Below are 18,040 nucleotides of genomic sequence, written 5' to 3' on the forward strand. Positions count from 1 at the left end.
GTGGCTGGGAGTACAGGTATGCACCACCATGCCTGGCCAGTTCTGGGTATTTTCATTTGCTATTCCCTACAAAGTACTCTTCCTTACACTCTTTCCCTTCTGAACTGAATTTTGTTGTCACTTTGTCAAAGATGATTTCTTGAACTTCCCCCAGTACCCTCAGATCTGAGTCAGGAGATCCTCCCTTATGTTCCCTCAGGACTCTCATCCTTCTCAGCATGGTCATACTCTACCACACTTTCCCTTACTCGTCTCTCTCCCTCCTATTATATAGAGAGTTTCCTGACAGCAAAGACACATTACCTGCCAAATCCCCAGTATACTATAGGCAATTAGGGATCATTTATTAAAAGATGCATCCTGGGCACCCAGGGATACTTTCTCAAGCTCACTGCCTCTCCATCTCTCTGTGTCAAAGAAGAATGATAAGTTTGACACACAGAGAGAGGGGGCAAGTATGAGCTAATGGTAATAAGGAGAAACAAAGAAGCAGTTTTTATTCTCTTACCCCTTGGGCCTGTGGCCTCACACTCTGGAGTTCTTGCCTAATGGAAGGCATAGGTTTCTGGGGATGTATCCATTGTCTATAGTGTCACCTCCCATATGTCCCATGGGATCCCGGAGAGCTGACAGCACGGCAGGGTCAGTTTCCTGGGAGGACATATCCCTTCTTGTGTGAGGCTACTGCAATGAGCACATGATGAAGATGTATAGTTTTCTTAAGGTTCTAGAAACAAATTCTTGGTAAAGATGGGAGGAAATGAGACAAAGAACTGGGTAAACTTCTGCTAGGAGTTGAATAAGCCAGTTCCAAGAATTCCCTGTACCAAAAGGAAGTTACACTCTCTGAAGTTGAACTCAGCATCTTCTGGTGTGTAAAGGGTACAAAGTTGTGTCTATCCTTACCCTATAACCTTTTCCTTCTTGTTACAAACTATGGTGTGTGGTTGCTTTGCTGGTATGAGAAGTGGGTTTGTTGCAATGCTGAGGTTGTGTGGAAGCTACAATAGTCAACATGTTTTCAGGATAAAATACATTATTTTGTCATGAAAGAAACTACTGAGCTGCTAAAAATGGATTGAGCACATTTTCATAAATCTTTCATTGCAGGAAAGATTCCATCACATTTTAGTCCTATGCAGGAAAAATTGCATTTGCACCCTGCTGACATGCAGTCTTCCTGAACCCTCCATCTGAGGGGCAGCATGTCCATATTGGGATGGGTATTGTTTATAAATTCAGTGACTTCTAGGGCTGCATTTTGAGGGGCAAAGTTGGATAATCATTTAGTATAGCTTCCTGAATCCAACTACAGTTACTCACATGGTGTGCCCCACCCCCCATTTCTTATTGAAGTAGAAAGTGGCCTGTGGGGTACCTCAGAAGTCAGACTGTATTCCAAATCCAAGGACCCTCCCAGAGTGTTAGCCACCTTTTAGAAGCATTGGGGTAGGAAGTTGGAGGGGGTTTGAAATAAAAGACAGATGCCTTTTTAAAAATCTGCTGACGATGACTGGGGCATTTCAGTTGGATCTCTAAGGAACAAGTCTGCATCTTTTTGCTGTGTGTGAATTTTTCTTTTCAGGGTCATTTTCAACTTCCAAGGATGTGACAGTGTACTCCTAAGTGGGAGCTTTTCTACCAATGCTTACAAGCATTGGTGGCAGAGGCCAGAAATAACTTAGCCCTCCAGACTTCAGGAGACAGGCCAAGTGTATTTGTGGGCAGTAGTGGCTGTGGGGGTTTCAGTCCTAGACTCAAATGGAGCAAGGTTGAACCAAATTGAAGGTATGTTAGACATGTTCAATTTTCTCTTGACTTTTGGAGAATGGTACAAGTCTGACACTTCAAAGATTTAACCTCCTTTTAATGAAAAAAATATATTTTTTTGATACCAGGGATTGAACCCAGGGTCACTTAACCACTGAGCCACATCTCCAGCCTTATTAAAATATTTTATTTAGAGACAGGGTCTCACTGAGTTACTTAGGGCCTTGCTAAGTTGCTGAGGTTGGCTTTGAACTCATGATCCTCCTGCCTCAGCCTCCTGAGCTGCTGGGATTACAGGTTGCACCACTGTGCCCAGCTTAATGAAATATTTAAGGTTTTTTTTTTTTTTGGTATGTGTGTGTGTGGTGCTGGGGATTGAACCCAGGGCCTTGTACTGACTGAGCTATATCCTCAGCCCCTGTAAGTATGGGTTTTGTAGACAAAACCTGGGGTGTCTGAATTTGGAGGAGTCTGCTGGAGAGGTTAACCAAGTTCCTTCCCATCTTCAAAGACACATCAGGTATCAGCACCAGCATGGCACCAAGTAATCAAATGGCCCTGCCTTTGTTGCTGACTTCTCTGTTCAGTGTCCAGGACACAACAGAGTGGTAGAGCTCCTGCTAGGGAAGACATATTGACAAACATCCCAGTATGCATCATTTCTCTGTTGATGGACCCTCAGAATCATCACTCATCCAATTAGTCACTTGAGAGCAATTCACTACCCATGCAGAAGAGTTTCATTAAGGTTTCCATAGCACTTGCATTGACTCTCCTTGTCTCTTGGCTCTCATAACTCTGCAACCTTCTTGTTAGGGGATGATAGGACCATGTCACACCTCTCCTCAAAGGTAAATTGGTTTATACTTGTGATCATGCACATGAATATCTTATTTCACTCATTTGGGGGATTGTTCTAATCCATGCTGTGTAAGATGTGTGTCTTTACATAACAAAAACAACAGAACTTGGAGAGTGAATAAATATTTACTGTGTGGAATGGGTTTAACTTCCATTAATTTGTGCATACATTCAACAAATATGTATTGAAGGCAAATCATCTGCCGTATGTTCTAGGTGACCGAGATACAATAATGAACACAGGAGTAATTCATACCCTCATGTAGTTTATATTTTAGTGGGTTTGTAATGTAAATCCTTCCTAAAGAAGGCTTCTGTATGGGTCATCAGCTGCCAGGCCTGAGTGCTTCTCTTAGCATTTGAGTAGATCATTTAGTACATGGCCTAGAAAACAGACTAATTTCCAGCAGGCAGTAATGAGTGTCATATCCATCCATCTCAGAATGTATCTGCTAGTCACATCACACAAGTCATCACCTGTCAGACACCCTCCCAAGAAGCTTATCCTGTAATAATCCAACCCTACAGAATACACATATCTATAACTCATAATTGTCTTTCGTGGTGCATACATATTTGTCTGCAACTGCTAATAAGCACCTTCCTCACTAGAAGAATTATGCGACATTAACAGCACTCTTAACTGTGGGGGCTTCTCTAAGTGGTCTCCAATTATTTAGGATTCTCTCCTTCCTCCTTTCTTTCTACCTTTCTTTTAATCTGTTTTCCTGTCTGTCCATCCTCCTGTATTTTCTTTTTTGCTTTTACCATGGATAAATTTAATGTTTTCTGTAATAAGATCCCGAACACTGAAGTAAGGAAAAATTTGTTGGATGATTATATAGAATTACACAGAAAACCAAAATTGCATTAATTATGTCAGTAATATAAATATCATTAAGTCTGCAAATTTTATATGCCAAGAATTGTAAATTTAACATTATGAACAATGCATTATGCCCTCCTATAGGGTTCATCATTTAGGTATCTATACAAGTGTGCATGCAAACACACACATAGAACTCTTTGTCATAACATGAGGGTCATGTCCCTGCTGTTAGCAATTATTTTTCAAGAGTGTGACTATGGCCAAAGAAGTTTGGGTGTGAAGAACAGTCCTTTTAATTTGTGGCTGTGGCCTCTACTTGTACTTCTTGCCAGTCACTTACCCAGAATAATTGGAAATACTAGGTACGGTGCCAAATTAAACTACTTCTTTTTGTACAGGGGGAACATTATTTATTTTGTAAAATTATGCTGCATATGACCCGAAGTGGCAAGTTATAATCAATGACAGGCACTCCTAAAAAGTTACCAGAGATACTAGTCAGACAACAGGCTACTTCAAATCCCAGCAGGTCACACACATCATTTTTTGCTGCCATCCACTCCTGCACTGTCAGCAACATCATTGTCAAATGCCGAGTGTTCCTTTGAGAACTCTGACTTTTCTTTTCTGCCCATTGTCAGTTTCTTTCTGTAACCTTCACATTGCCTTTCTACCATGCATTACCTCCCATGTGTTCTATAATCCCCTTACTTTCCACAGTGGTGTGCCCACTGCTGAGTCAAAGGCAGGTGCTGTTTCACAACTGCAAACCTAGTACAACTAGCCTCAATTATGGTCCAGTTTCAGGAAAGACAAATAGGATGCTGAGGTCTTGACATTTTCAGGCAAGCAATAATGCATAGACAGGAAATTTGCTCAGTTGCATCATCTTAAGCAAAAGCACTTGGGGAACCATGTCTTCTCTGTGTATAGAACCAGGCCTATGAAATGATAAAGGAGAAGGATATGGTTTAGAAGGTTCACTGAGTAGGGATAACCATTTTAGCACTGTACAGAAGAACCCAGGAAGAAACTGGAAATGAGAGTAGGGTAGCTTAACTCATGCTCAGCTACTAGAGGGAAAGAATTTGAAGTGGTTTTCTTCTGTTTCCCTCCTTCTCCTCTCCTCCTTCTCTTCCACCTTCTCTTTGATGATTTGGCAGAAAGTTTGCTGGGATCCCACTCACGATAAAGCAGCAACAAACTGCTCTTCCAATCCCTTTGCCCTGAGGGGATTATCTCATCCCTGTACATACTAGAAACAAGATATAGTTATTATGAGAGAGAAGCTTCTGGCATCCAAGGGTAATGTCAGAGGTATGGAAGACTCTTTGTTCCAACTTGGTGGGATACAGAACAATTATTTGATATCTTTCAGAATCTTTACCTTCTAAGTTTAATTTTATCTGCTATTATGGGCCCTTCTTAGACCATTTTACAGATGTGAAAATGAAGACTCTCAATACCATACATCTGTCTTTTCTCCCTCTCATCTTGTACTTTCACTTTCATCCTACCTCCACTTTCTCAAATATAACTGTATCATGATTACAAGTTGGTGAAAATGGAGGTAGACAAGCAGTAATGATTAAAATGACATTAACAACACTCTTTTTTGTATTTAGTGGCCAAGAAATACTTAGGTGTCTGTCTAATGTCCAATTCCATACTCAGTTTTTGGCCTCTCCATTGTCCTGTACCTACTTGGACCTCTACTAACCAGCATGTTTAGAGTGTCATCTTCTAGAGATGAACTGAAATCTCCTGATGCTCATCAAGGGTGAAGATTGATCTCTTCATTTAAACAAGTGGGATGATAGGAGAAGAATGATTTATTCATTTATTCATCATAGCACTTGATTCTGCTATGTAGCTTCCCTGATCTCAGGAAGAGAGTAGAAAGTGATGAAAGGACAGGTATCCTACTTTTTTGAGAGTCAAAGGCCAGCCAGGCACGGTGGTCCATGCCTATAATCCTAGTGGCTTGGGAAGCTGAGGCAGGAGGATTGTGAGTTCAAAGCCAGCTTTAGCAACTTAGCAAGGCCCTAAGCAACTTAGCAAGACCCTGTCTCAAACAATAAAAAGGACTGGGGATGTGGCTCAGTGGTTAAGTGACCCTGAGTTCAATCCCTATTACTCCCACCCCAAAATGTATCAAAGCTCACCCTGGACAAATACATTCTCCAACCTGTGTTCCACAGAGGTTGGTCATGATATAGGTCTTTTCCCCAAAGGTCAAACAAGTTGGCCATCAAATTAGGGGACAAAGCCAGGTAGGTTCCAACTGACTGTTCTAGTCAAGTGAAAACAAACTAGATCCTTAAAATTTCCTTAAAATATTATGGAACAAAAAAGGTTATGGAACAGTGGCTAGTTCCATCAATACCACCTTCCAAGACAGTCGTGTTGGCACATGCCTATAATCCTAACGACTCTAGAGGCTGAGACAGGAGGATCATGAGTTCGAGGCCAGTCTCAGTGATTCAGCAAGGCCCTAAGCAACTCAGTGAGACCCTGTCTCAAAAATAAAAAAGGCTGGGGATGTATCTCAGTGGTAAAGCACCCCTGGGTTTAATTTCTAGTACCAAACAAACAAACAAACAAAAAAAAAAACCTCCTTCCAAATCAGACTTTGCTGTGGTTAGTAGTGAAGTTGTCTCCATCCCAATAAGGAGGTCCTTTCAGCCACCAGATGAATCGTGGATGAAATGAACACACATTTTTTTCTAAAGGCTTTGATTCTTCTTTGTTCCATAGCCTCCTGCCCCCTGCCACCAATTCTCTTTAATCCTGCTCTGTAGTTTGGCCTACCTCTACCATGAACAGAGATGGTAGGAGCCTTAACTGTCCTCTCAGGTGATTTAGAAGTGCCTTGTGGGTGAGAAATGGGGAGAAAGACTGAAATTTGAGAGGAAAAGCTTGCATAGGACAAAGGAAGAAGAGCTAGCATTACCCATACCCCTCAAAAATCTCATACAAAATCATCAACATAGAAATGGCTAGATCATAGGGATCAAATAAAAACCTCTCATTATAAAAGCCACAGAAGAGACCAGAAAGGTACAATGAAAGGCTCAAGGTGATCTAATGATTTGGTACAGAACTAGGATTAGATCTTAGAAATGTTGGCTCAGAAGCCCACTATTTGCTGCCACACTGTTGTCTGACACCAAAAACCCAAACTGGTCTTCTGCTCTGTGTTCTGTGGCATTTCTCCTATTCCCTCTCCCCACAAGACATGTGTGTGCACACCTATACTCTGCTCTGCACCTTGTAGCCATGAGATCTTCTTGGAAGAGCACAGGCACAGGCAATCTTGTCCTCCTGAATCGCCACTTTGCAGTAAAGATTCAGCACTAAGGCCAAAGGAGTCCCTTTATATTAAGCCATAAGTCAGCAATTTATGCACATGTAATCTCCTTCTTCCACTGTTTACTCAGTAACTATTCTCCAAAAAACAGAGCCAAAGAAAGAAAGAAGAGGATAAGAGAGGAGAAAGCAAGAAAGAGAAACAAAAATGGCTAGATTTCCTGAGAATTTCCTGGCATTCTCCCCTCTACCCAAACCACTTCTTTAAACTTTGCACTGTGGGACCACCTTCCCTTGCAATCTTAGGCATGTCTTGTCACAATATGATGATAATAATTATGTTGTCTTGGCATCATCTTCCTTTATCCAGAGTCCTCATCAGGATGGAAGATTGGTTTTGGAACTGAGTGTTGCACTTTCCGGAGGGCTGGGTCTCTGATCACAAGAAGTGGAAAGAGAAAGCTGCCCCTTTCCAGGAGGTAAGAAGGCAGATTCTGGGATTGGTTGTAGCTCAGTGGTAGAGTGCTTGCCTAGCATGTGTGAGGAATTGGGTTCAATCCTTAGCACCACATAAAAATAAATACATAAAATGAAGGTATTGTGTCCATCTACAACTAAAAATATTTTTTAAAAAGAAGGTAGATTCTGTAGGCAGCCTTGAGTTCCTCTGCTTTGAGAGAGCCCAACTTGAGAGAGGCACCCTGTACCCCAGATCCATCCCATTTCTGGAAAAGTTCAGCCTGACCCTTTGTCTTGGGTGGAAATTTCACATGTAGAAATGATTCTGTCTCTACAAAGTTGACCCTTTTCTGTCAAGCACCATGTTCGGTACTTTCATAGCCATGCTTTTGGTCAACTAGTAAGTATCATTATCCCTAGAAACAAGTCAAAAATGGCAACTAGAGATCCAGGCCTCACAGACAGGGCTTTTGGTACCTAATGGTCTCCCCCAAACAATACAGAGGCCTCTGGATAGGCTGAACAGAGCCTTGTGGAAAATATTGGCTAAATATGTGTTAGACGAATGTCTGAAAAAGAGAAGAGATTCACAATGAGGGACACCTGCATTCCCTTACTCACCTATCTGCTTTATTGTCCCTGTGGACCAGAGCAAGCACGTGTGTGTGTGTGTGTGTGTGTGTGTGTGTGTGTTTTGTTCAGGGCCTCTTTATTAACCAGACAGATTTTAGAGAATGCCAGTTAAAGGCTTTACCTAGACCCCATTCTTCTCACTTAATGAGAAAGGGAAGGTCTTCTTCCTGAAACTTCTTTTGAAAGTAGTAATAAAGAGCAGGCTTTGATGTTACACTGCCTGGGTTTAAATTCTTGCTCTGCCACTTATTAGCTATGTGACCTTTTAAAAGCATCATAACTGGTCTCCATTTCCCCATTTGTTAAGTGAGAAAATAAACAATATCTATGTCATTAGGGTCATCATGAAGATTAAGTGTGATAACAGATATAAAGTTCTAGAGTAGCATCAGGCACATAGTCAGCACTTAACAAAAATTATTATTATTATTATTTTTACCTTGGAGCCCTTCTTTCCCTTTATTTGCTCTGTGGGCTGACATGGTTTTACTGTACTGTGTCTCCCAGCTTTAGAATAGGGGGAATACCAGAACAGAGGATGGGGACATTGGAACATACCCAGAGCAAAGACCAATGCTTTCTAGGCCATTAGAACTACAGCTGATGAAACATCCTGGATGAAGATTTAGCTCTGGGAAAAGGGGTAGTTAGAAATATTGCTTTGGGGGAGAGGGGCAGGAAATTGCAGGAACAGAGAGAAAACAGAGGAGACATAGTGGGGAAAGGAAAAGATGGGGATTCAGGAGAAGAAAAGGTTTGGGAGAGACAGGGAGGGGCTATGAGAGTTGAGAGGAAGCTAAATTGCTCCTGTAACATTAAGCACAAATGAGGGGAAATAAAATTAACATCTTTATTGAAAGAGAAACAAGGAAGTAAAAAATATCCTCGTTTGGGGAAATCTCATGTAGAAAGGAGCAGGTGCTGGCGACCTTTGGAGGCTGGTTGCCATAGTGATGCTATATGTCTTATTTTCTATTACCCTGTGAATCTGTCAGTTGATGGTTTCTTTCTGCTTTAGTTTTTAATACCAGGGCGTAGCCTTTGGTGAAGCATTCGTGTTCTTATCTTTAGTACTTTGGTTTTGCTGTGGGACCTACCGGCTAGTTGTCACAGTTCTATTTTCATGACACCTGTCTAGAAAGAAAAGAAAGACAGAGTGCATGCCAGGGAGCTAGAGGAAGACATTCTGCTCACCTCTTGCCAGATGGATAAGAAGGCAAATTTAGCACCTTGGCCATAGAGAGATTGGAGAGACCTTTAATGACTCCTCCCTTTTAAGGTGAATCCAGGTGGGCATTTCTCTAGGAAATTTGGGTGATCAATATCCTGGTTTGCCCAGGACTGAAGGATTTCCTGGGACACAGAACTTTTTTAATATATTTTTTTTAGTTGTAGATGGACACAATACCTTTATTTACTTATTTATTTATTTTTATGTGATACTGAGGATCCAACTCAGTGCCTTACACATGCTAGGCAAGTGCTCTACCACTAAGCCACAACCCTAGCCCAATAAAGAACTTTTGATGCTAAAGTTGGGTGGGTACAAAGCAAACCAGCATGGTTGGTCAGCCTAAGAAAAAACACTTAGAAATTTTTCACAGGCCTCTAAACATGGGCCATGACTTATTAGCTTGGATTTTGCCACTAACTTGCCTTCTTCATCCTATATCCAAAAGATTCTCCAAATTCCAGCAACTTTAGAATCACTTTCCTGGGGGCCTGGTTAAAATGGAAATTCTTAGACTTAACCCTAACCTGATTATTCATAATCTCTGGAGGAGGTTCAGCCCAGTCATTACCTTTACAGTCTTCCTAGTGGTGGAAGCTTGTGGTCTGATGGGGAGGGGTTGAAAAAGCCCAGAATGTTTGTTACACAAGTGAAAGCCAGCAGGTATCCAGACCTCAGAGACACTGACTCTACCAAGACAAAGGGTTCAGCAATGCAATTTCTCAGGGGCAGGGACAGAGCTAGCTGGTGTCTTCTTTCTTTCTCTGGGTGGAGGCTTAAATATCACCTCCTCTTAATTCTTTCCTGGCCTTTTACTTTATATTTACTTTTTATCTTATAGGCTCTCACATCCCGTTTCTTGATTCTGTTGTGTTTATTGAAATTTGTAATCTCATATCCACATGAATGGTTCTTCATGTGTTCCTCTCTCTACTAGTATTTAGACTCCAAGAGATTGAGGCCTAGGTCTATTCATCTCATTGCTGTGCATTTTACAGCATGTAGCAGAGGGCCAAGCACAGGATACTTGCCAAATAAATCTTGTTGGATGAACGCATGAATAAAAGAATGGATGGGGAGACACTGGTACCCATCCCATTCTGGTTGACAATGCTGGTAACAGTACTTCCATGTGGTCTGTCCTGGGAGTGCAGTTTGTAGCAATGACATTGACTTAGTCAGCGGGGCCACCATAAAAATATCACAGGCTGGGTACCTAAAAACAACAGAAACCAGTTTTCTACAGTTCTGGAATCTAGAAGTCTGAGATTAGGGTGCCTGTGTTTTTCGGTTCTGGTGAGGTTCCACTTCCTAGCTAGAATATGGTTACCAGTTCACTGTGTACTCACATAGGGAGGGGGGGAGGGAGAGAGAGGGGGGGATATGAGTATAAGCATTCTGGTCTCTTCATGTTCTTATGCTGATAATCCCACTGTGTAGGGCGTACTCTCATGACCTCATTTGAACCTAAACACCTCCCAAAGGCCCCATCTGTAATCATATTATGGGTTAGTTAGCATTTCATCATATGAATTTCACAAACATTCAATCTATAACAACTATTAATGTCTTCAAAGGTGACAAAGCAAGGGACTAAACCCTCTCTCCATAGGTTCCTATCCTAAGCAGAATCTTAAGTCACTCCCAAAATGTACTATAGTGAAGCCAAGGCAGCCAGACTTTGTGCAAGAAGGAGAGCGCCTGGTTCTTGCTATCCCTCTTGCCCTGGCTTTTCAGCTTCCCTGCCTCTCTGAGGGGGTCCTCGATGTTTGTGTACCCCTATTGCATGCAGAGTCTGGATGAGTGGTGGGATCATTATTCTCTATGTCAGTGTGTTTTCAAGGGTGTCTAGGAAATGAGTGGGTCATGTTTACATTTGCATAAACTCCCATGTGATAGGTATTGATCTATCTGTATTCTGAAGGAGTAACTTAGACAGCCTACAAACCTGCAAAAATATGATCTTCCCTCTGGAAAGACAGACCTGAAAGTGCATCAAGTTCTACAGAATGAGAGACTCATGAAATGCAAGAAGCCAATGATTATTGAGTGTTTATTAGGGCTGAGTGTTGGTTGCTTTACATACATTTGTAGCAATTTTTCAAGGTAGCACTATTGTATCCCAGAGCTGAGATGTGAACCCTACAGTCTGTCCCCAGATCCCATACTCTGAATCCCTGCTGCACTAGTACTGTCCACCTATACAGCTGAGGACTCAGAGGAAGGGAAGACCAGCAATGCCCCTGGGTTCACACAGCCCATGAATGCCTGAGCTAGAGCTAGCAATTATGTCTCCTCTCCCCGCACCTTGTCCTTCCCACCACATGGCTTACATCTCTCTAGCTACAATAGAGATCACTTGTCCCTGCTTCCAGCCAGAGTCCCAATAGTCAGGCCCAGGTCTCTTGAGTCCCATGATTGCATTTTCTCTGACTGCTGAGTCTCAGAAGGCTCTTAAGACTGGGAAGGCTTGGTGGGAGCAGGCCTTCTGGGTTGGAAACAAGCTTTGGAGAAGGATGACAGCCCCGACTAGCACTGGGCTCATCTCATGGCCACAAGCCTCCAGAGGTTCCATTCATCCTCCCGAGGCTCTGTGTGTCAGGGTCTCTGCCTCACAGCCCCTTTGGGGGCAGCTCCCATCCTGCCACTGCCTGTCTTCTGCCCTTGACTTTCTCTCTGGTTTAGCTCTGGGGGCCTGGGCCCAGTAGGTCCCTCCCACCCAGGGCTCTTAATGAGAAGTTTTGTCATGCCCAGGCAGCAAAGATGAATAATTCAGGGAAGGAAACCCAGGGAATGTTATTCTTTCAGAGAAGAGTCCCCTGACAGTGGGAGAGTCAGAGAACCACTGCATCTTATTATGGGAGTAATGGGGGATGGTCGGGAGCAGGAGAAAGGCCACACAAGAATCGCTGGCAGAATTCTAAGGGATCCTTGTCAAATCCTCTTTGCCACTTAGGAGTTAATCTTACTTCAGCTGGTGCAAAATCCCTAGTAATCTAGTGACTTTTCCCCAGTGAATCACTGATCTCTTTATAATCATGGCCTAACTCCAAAGAGTAGTGTTGTCATATCTAGGGGTGGTGGCCTGTCCCTTTATTCATTGAACTTTCAAATGATTAAGAGTACTCAGAGAGGAAAGAGTACTTATGAGTAGCCAGGCACAGTGCCACACATCTGTAATCCCAGCAGCTCTGGAGGCTAAGGCAGGAGGATCATGAGTTCAAATCCAGCCTCAGCAATTTAGCAAGGCCCTAAGCAACTCAGAGAGACCCTATCTCTAAATAAAAATATAAAATGGGACTCAGGATGTGGCTCAGTGCTTAAGGGCTCCTGAGTTTAATCCCTGGTACCCCAAAAAAGTACTGATGGAGGGAAGGAGTGACATGCATTCTTTGTCCTTATTTAGATGCTAGGGGGGAAAAAAAAACAAACCACAGAAGCAACTTGCCAGCTTGTACTGCACCTGAGCACATATTCCTGTTGGGGGGCAGCCACAGGGGTCATTCTTAGCACCTTTGAGAAGAAGACAGGTTTTTCCTACAAGGTGATTTGTACCTAAGTCTGACAGAGCATGGAGGATACAGGTCTTCCCCGCAACTGGGACACAGCACTGGGGCCCTAGCTTATCCTTGTCTGAAGAAGAGGCAGCCATGTCTTAGTGGGAATTAACACATGGCACAAAACAAGGTTTCCAATGTTTTATGTGCCAAGGGGACCTAACTTTTCAGGCTCTGTTGTTCTCTGACCAGGAAAGAGTGGATTTGAGCATCAGCTCTACTACTCCTTGAATGAGTGACCCTAGGCAATTTTCATAACCTTCCTGAGTCTCAATGTCCTTAATTGTAAAATGAGTACCAGCTAACATAACTCTCTCAAATGATTGCTGTTAAGACGATAGGATATATAAATAAATGTTTTATAAAATATGAAACTGTGCTTGTGTCAGATATATTTATAATTTGAAAGGTGTACTCAGCAACCCACAAGCTCTTACCTGGGCCCCTTTGAGCAAATCCATTTACTAAAGTTGGTAAGAAAGAATGTGGTCAAGGAACTATGTCTGTACAAAGCTAAATGGCATTTCAGGGAGACAAATAGTGACCTTAGTCTCAAGGCATTTCCCTATCTCCAGAGGTGTAGGAGAGGCCAGGTTTGGAGTCCAATGATCTGAGTTTGGCATCAAGATCTGCCATTTATTAACCGCGTGAGTTTGGAAAATTTAATAAACATCATCGTACCTCATTATTCTCATCTGTAGAATGGAGTCAATAATAGTTTCTACCATTCAGGGTTGTACTCAGTTTTTTTTTTAGAGAGAGAGAGAGGAGAGAATTTTTTTAATATTTATTTTTTAGTTTTCGGTGGATACAACATCTTTGTTTGTATGTGGTGCTGAGGATTGAACCCGGGCCGCACGCATGCCAGGCAAGCGCGCTACTGCTTGAGCCATATCCCCAGCCCTGTACTCAGTTTTATGTGCATGTAAACTACTTAACACAGGTCTTGGCACATAGTAGTTGTTCAATGAAAGATGGCTTTACATGTTATTGTTATTTTAAGTGATCAACAGACTCTGAGATTATATACATAGTAGGTTTCATTTCAAAAACAATCTTCACTGAATAATGTCTGCCAAGAAGCACTGGAGACACAGTGGTGAGCACCTGCCCTCATGGAATTTAGTCTAGTAACCCTCCATAAATGTTTGGTGAGTGGGTGAGCAAAAGCAAGATTCTACCCCAGTTCATAAATTATTCTCTCTAAGTTATTAAGGTCCTGGAAGTTTAGGATGAAGGGGAGATGATTATTTTTGCAGATTCTGGGACTCGGCTACTCACTAAGGGAATAGGGAATATTGTGCACATTGTATCAGGCACCAGAGATCATACTGTTTTTAAGGAATAATGGATGCCTATTTTCCTTCTCAAAGGCAGAAACCAAGACCACTAGGAAAACCAAATGAGCAGTAACCTTTTACTAGCTGTTGACATGAATGAAATACCCAGGACGTCCTCTGAGTTCTCTCCCACACCCCAAATTATTGACTTTCCTTTCCTTGTCAAAGCATGAATTTAGGAAAGGTTTTAAGAATTCACCCATACTTTTGTGGTGCAGGACCAATTTGAGCTACCTGGGGACTAACCTCATGTTTGATTTCTAAGTGAATGCTAAGGTCATTCTATAGGAAAGCAAATCTGGCTCCTGCCCCACATCCAGCTCCAGCCTCAGGCTTTTAGGAAAAACATTACCAAGGTGTAATATACAGTCTGTGATGTGACGTGAAGGACTGCCTACAGTGGAAGATGATTGTCCATAAGGGTCAGTGTCCTGTAGTGGGAACAGTGTCATGTTCTATAGTGTAGGGTCAGTGTCCTGTAGTCAGAACAGTGTCCTGTTCTGACCTGTAGTGGTCAGACAGAAGCAAATTAGGGCTGTAGCATCAGTGCTTTGGGGAAGCTTGGGGAGGCAGAGTTGGAGGTCGGAGATGCTGAGTTGCCAGGGATCTTTCCTAAGGAGTGAGTGTACTTCCTGTTTCTTTGGCGAGTTATACTTTCACCATTGACCTGGTACCTCCTTGGCAAGGTGAAAGTGGATACCCTGCTGACTTTTACTTTCTGTCTTTTCTTACTTTTCGTCAAGGAAGAAGCAAATCCCTTTGTACTGCAAAGAGCTGACTAGTATCCACACATGCTGCAGCTTCCCTTACATTGCAGAGTCTTGCCTGAGGGGACTGGGGAAGAGAAGGGCAGGGTTGGTTGTCACCAAGACTGTTGAGGGTTAATACAAGTTGGCGTTAGAGATACCACTTTCCCAAGAGAATTCCTGAGAGATGCTGCCTAATAGAAACTTGCCAGTCATCACCTAAGTCTTCCCTTGCTTCTCTTTGTCATTTCCCTCCTTTAGCTTCCCATCTCCCCAGGACCAGTTTAATTTATCCAGTATTGAAATCATCCCAAACAAAGCAGTCAGCCTCCGCTTTCCACTAACAACTGGGTTGAGGACTGAGGAGGCCTGGAGGCTTACTGGTTGCCATGGTGAGGAGTAGGCCCTGGGAGGATTAAGGAGCTGGGAGTTTGAGATTTTTATTTGTTGGTTTTGGTGAGTTCTGTTTGCTTTTCTTCCCCCACATTCCCTTCCCCTCACTTCCCCTCCTGCCTGCCCCTCCAGAGTCTCAAACCACTAAAGCAGAAGATTACTAGGAGCAAAATCAGCTCCTGATGCAGGCTACACTAAATGCAGGCTGCTCTGCTGAGGATAATTGGTGTGTACTTTGCAATGCAAACACCTGGGGGAGCCAAGTTTGGAACACAAGATGTTATACCTTTGTGTCATGGAGAAACATCCTGAGGCTGGGAAGGACTGCAGCAGGTGGGGTACTGAAGCTCTCTAAAATCTTCATAGTTTTTCCTTTCCAACCAAAGAATAGGCAAGGCATAGGAAAACTAAAAGATAATAGTTTAGGCTGAAGAGAGGCAGCTCAGTCTTGAAACTTTTGTCCTGTGTCTCCCACACTCAGAGTTTGTTTTTGATTGGGGTCCAGGCTTCCAGTCCACAAATTCTCTCAATCAGCAGCCTTCCTTTCCACTGGTGACAAGGTAAAGCAGATTTGTCAAGGAAATTGGGCTCCAGAAAGGTTGTGAAGTTTTTGTATTATAATAATTGTTATAATTATTATTAATGATATGATAATAATTAGTAATATTGTTACTAATAATGATGATAGTAATTACTATTTTTATTATCATTATTTTATAAATAGTTCAATCCATGCTTCTGAGAAGGGAGACAGCTGATTCAGGGAGATTGTGTAGACTGGTTACCTGGATTGCAGTCAGAACTGATTTTGCTTCCTTCTTAATTGGTACCCTGGGGCTGAGGAGCAATAGGAAGGGAAGGAAACCCTTAGTGCACTATCAAGGCCAGAACATGGCATATATTGGAGTCTCAGTGTCTTTTCTCTCTTTTTTCATCCTGTGGCAATTGCATAAAGCTAGCTTAATTGAATGAGCATCTCAGAGTGAAGCTATCAAATGTTGTTCCTATACCCCTAGTCCAAACTTTTCATCCACCCTAGCCTAGAATAGGTATCCTGCTCCCTTTTAACTTCCCAAACTTGTATTCTCGGCTTCCAAGGACTTTTAAAAAATTTATTTGTAGCTTTATGTAGACTCTCAAATTCTTTTCTGCGTCCACGCTTTGTTTACCCAGCTAGATGGGCATGTTTCCTGAAGGCAAGTTCTGCGTCATAAACTCCACTAGTATCCTTCTTCAGGGCTCTGAACACAGTAGGAGCTCAGTGAATGTATCTTAACTTATTGTTCATGAACTGAGAGCCACAGGAAAGGCCCATGCTGTGTATAACAGGCATAATATGGTAATAGTGGGAAAACTGACTTATTAAATAGAAAAAAAGATTAAATTCTTATGTTACAGCAGATACAAAATTAACTCTGGAACTCTGAAGACTTAAACATAAAAGGCAAAATTATACAATTATTAGCAGAAAATACAGGAGGATATCTTTGTAGTATTTGGGGTAGAAAGGTTCTATTAAAGTGTGGAGAGCACAAATCATAAAGGGAAAAGTGGGTGGATTTGATTTTCATTGGAAATAAAGATCTCTGCTCTACCAAGGACAAAATGGGCATATTGAACAGAAAAATGACAGATTGGAAGAAAATATTTGTGATATATATGAGCAAAAAAATAAATATCCAGAAAATGTGAGGCAAAAAAAAAAAAAAAGAGAGACAGGAAATCCAATAGAAAAAACAACAAATGGGCAAGGCAGCTTACAAAAGGGGAAGCCCAAATAAACAGATAATGATCATCTGAACAACTGATGAACCTCATTTTAATTGGTAAAAAACAAAATAGCAGCAAGATACTGATTTTTTTTGGGGGGGGGGAGTACCAGGCTTGCTTAACCATAGAACCACATCCCCAGCCCTTTTTAAATTTTTTATTTAGAGACAGGGTCTTGCTGAGTTGCTTAGGGTCTCACTAAGTTGCAGAGGCTGGCTTTGAACCATGGTCCTCTTGCCTCAGCCTCCCAAGCCATGGGATCCCAGGCATGTGCCACCACACCCAGCCAGCAAGATATTATTTTGTACACACCATACTGGCAAAATATTTAAAAAGAAGAAGCTAATAAACATGAGTAAAAAAATAGGGAGACAAGAATCCTCACATACTGCTAAGGATTATGTACATAGATATGGCCATTTTGGAGAGGAATTTGGAAGTATTTAGAGAATTTGAATTTGTATATGTATTCTGACAGAACAATTTTATTTCTCAATATAAATCACCCAAGAACTACTCTCATAGGTACACAAAATGGCTTGCATGAAAGTTTTTGTTGCAATGTTGTAATAAGGAGGAATTGGAAACAACCTACTTATTCATTTACAGGAGAATGAATTAAAAAACATGCAACATATGGGAATCACAAAATACTATGCAGTAGTTAAAATGAACATATTAGATCCATAGGTATTAATAGAATTAGCTGTCTATTGTAATCTCATATTACATGAAACAAAGAAGCATAAAAGGTGTATGGAATAATACTATTTATGTAAATCACATACACAAGAGTGTCCATCAGGAAAGGAGTTGGAACTAAAAAGTGTGATGAAGAGGAAAAGAAAAAAATACAAAATAGAATATAAAAGGAATTGCATTATTCATGAACTGATGGTGATATATGACTAACAAAATTCCATTCAATGCAGTTCTTTGCACTTGGGGCACTTTCCCCAATCCTAGGGGAAGAAAATAGAATGAAGGGATGAGATACAGTATAAGAACATGCTCAGGACAATGTATGGTAACCAATTTTTGTTCAGCAAATGTAATTTTCCTTTTTTTTCTGCTTAACCATTTTTCTTCTTATAATGGGAAATGATAGTGAGCAGGGAATACTAAGAGCCCAGGAGCAAACA

At 41.8% G+C, this 18,040-nt stretch overlaps 1 protein-coding gene across 2 annotated transcripts in view; it reads left to right on the forward strand.

Annotated features, from left to right (window-relative positions):
- Positions 1 to 7,232: 7,232 nt before the first annotated feature.
- Plp1 (proteolipid protein 1) overlaps positions 7,233 to 18,040 on the forward strand; it is a 54,299-nt gene continuing 43,491 nt past the window's right edge. The window contains exon 1 of one of the 2 annotated variants that reach the window (XM_058571602.1): positions 7,233 to 7,248. The gene's annotated coding sequence lies outside the window, so the exon portion shown is untranslated. The remainder of the gene's footprint in view (positions 7,249 to 18,040) is intronic. The other variant, XM_046420775.2, reaches the window with a different exon arrangement.

Source organism: Marmota monax, unplaced genomic scaffold (genome assembly GCF_021218885.2).
Source record: "Marmota monax isolate L192 unplaced genomic scaffold, Marmota_monax_Labrador192_F-V1.1 WCK01_AAM20220418_F8-fsc00050, whole genome shotgun sequence".
In the NCBI taxonomy this organism is placed as follows: domain Eukaryota; kingdom Metazoa; phylum Chordata; class Mammalia; order Rodentia; family Sciuridae; genus Marmota; species Marmota monax.